Source organism: Leishmania donovani, chromosome 11, assembly GCF_000227135.1.
Source record: "Leishmania donovani BPK282A1 complete genome, chromosome 11".
NCBI lineage: Eukaryota > Euglenozoa > Kinetoplastea > Trypanosomatida > Trypanosomatidae > Leishmania > Leishmania donovani.
This window is the reverse complement of record NC_018238.1, coordinates 509,474-511,920: the sequence shown is the minus strand read 5'-3', so window position 1 is coordinate 511,920 and position 2,447 is coordinate 509,474.

The following is a 2,447-nucleotide window of genomic DNA, read 5'->3' as shown; positions in this document are numbered from 1 at the left end:
AACATACCGGCACAGCAGCAGAAGGCTTATGCGCTGCGTGCCCGCAAAAGCACACCTGCAACTATGCGATCGACTATCCGAGCTGCCACATCGCGCACTTCCTCTTCCCTCCCGGTTATCGTAACCCACTTCCCACCTCATCAGGGGGTTCCACTGAGGAGCGGCCTCAACATGCTTTGAGGATTCAATAATACGAAGGAAAACGTCTCCAATGGACGTCTGCGACACGCTGTAGTCCGTGATGTGCAGCTGCTCCTTGTTCGCCTGGAACGTCTGGAACACGTCGCCGAAGCCGCGATCGCGCGGCAGCTGGTACACGAGCCGCCGGCCCTCGCCTTCGCTCCGCACAGCGTCGGGGAACGCCGCCTGCATGAACGACGCAAAGAGCTCCGCGTGCTGCGCCGACGCGAGCCGCACGCTCACCTCGAAGGCGCTGCCGAACTTGTTCTTCAGGTGCACCTTGTCGCCGACGCACCGCACGTACCCGCGCACCATGATCGCCACAATGTCCGCGAGCGCCTCCACCTCCTCCAGGTGGTGCGTCGTCAGCACAACGGAGCAGTGCCCCGCGGCGCGCTGGATCGCAGTCCACATCCCGCGTCGCGCCACAGGGTCCATGCCGGCCGACGGCTCGTCCAGGAAGACCACCTGCGGGCCGCCCACCAGCGCTATCGCCACAGACAGCTTGCGCCGGTTGCCACCGGAGAGCGCACTCGTCACCGTCTTGCGGTACATCGTTAGCTCGCACAGCGTGCACAGCGCGTCCACGAGCGCAGGCCACTCCGCACGCACGATCCCGCGGATCCCAGCGTACAGCTCCAGCTGCTCCTCCACAGTGAGCAGGTCCAGCGTCGCGTCGAACTGCGGGCAGTACCCGATGCACTGCAGCGCCTCCTTGCTCTGCTCAACGATGTCGTACCCGCACACGTACGCGCTGCCGCCCGTCGGCAGGAACTGCTGGCACAGCATCGAAATCGTCGTCGTCTTGCCAGCACCGTTCGTGCCGAGAAAGCCGAACACCTCCCCGGGGAAGATCGAGAACGTGATGCCCTTCACAGCAATGTTACCGTTCCCGTACCGCTTCTGCAGGTTCACCACTCGCACAACGTCGCTCGTCGTGTCGCCCATCTGCCCCGCCTCGTACACAGCCTCGCGCTCGTCCTCCACGTCCGAGTCCTCGTCGCTAGGGATGATTGGCTCCGCGTCGCGGTTGTAGCGCAGCCGCTGCAGGCACCGCCTCACCGCCGGGTGGTCCACGCACAGAACGATCAGCCAGAACGCAGGGAGCTCCACTGCCATGTACAGCAGCGGCCACCCAAGCTGGTCCATGTCCCAAGCACTGGTTGCGGTGCCCATGGCCAGCTTGCTGTCCAGCATCAGCAGCCCGATGAGCCCCTCGCCGATGCAGTACGACGGGATCAACCGGAATTCCCACCGCATCTTGTCTGACGTGTCCACGTTGCTTGGATCCAGCGCCAGCACGTACACCAGCATCAACAGAAGGAACCCGGCAACAAAGCCGACACCCATCACGATCGTCTGCGCAGACGAGTGCTCCTTGAACAGGAAGCTCAGCGCGTACGCGCCAGCGGTGCTCGTGAGCCCGTAGACCATGAGCAGCATAAACGTGCCGCCAGCACGGTCCGGCCCGACGAAATCCTGCCGGCTGAAGATACAGAAGATGAGGATGCACAGCAGCGTCGTGACAAAGTAGGCCAGCATGTCGAATGTATAGTTGGCCGTCCAGTACACGAAGAAGCTCAGCCCGCACAGGTCCTGCAGGTGCCGCGACCCGCACTGCCGCTCCTTCACCACCCACGCAACAGGGTTCGCCGGCAGGAACGTGAACGGGATCATCACCAGGGCGCCAATGAAGATGAAGCCCAGCTGCGACTGGCTCGCAGGCTCGTTGAACAGCTCCACCTTGTACCGCATGAACGCGCTGTCGCGGCCGAGGAAGGACTTGATGAACAGGTCGTAGTACGTTGCGAGGTTCAGCCCAGCCTGATGGTGCGAGGAGGAGTTGTACAGGAACACGTTCACGTTGGTGCCGCGCCACTCATCCGCAAATCTCAGCAGCGCCGTCACGTTCCGATCAATGCACGACACAGCGCCGTAGCGCGGCATGTCGTGCACGTACCACGTATCCAGCAGGTAGTCCGACAGCGCCTGCGCACCCGTCAAGTGAGTCTCGTTCACCTCGTAGTCCACCGCGCCCGTCGACACCGCCCTCCAGCACGCGCGCACTCGATCCGCAGCACCACCGCACCGGCTCCGTTATGAAGAACAGCGCGTGCTTCGGCGTGCCACACTCCTGCGGCACAGCGGCGTCCAGGTACAGCATCAGCGCGTAGTGCATGCAGCAGTCCGCCGCCAGCGTCGGGTGCACTCATGACGGAAGCAGAGAAGGTTGCAACAGGGCAAGGGGAAGGCAAAGGAGAAGAGCA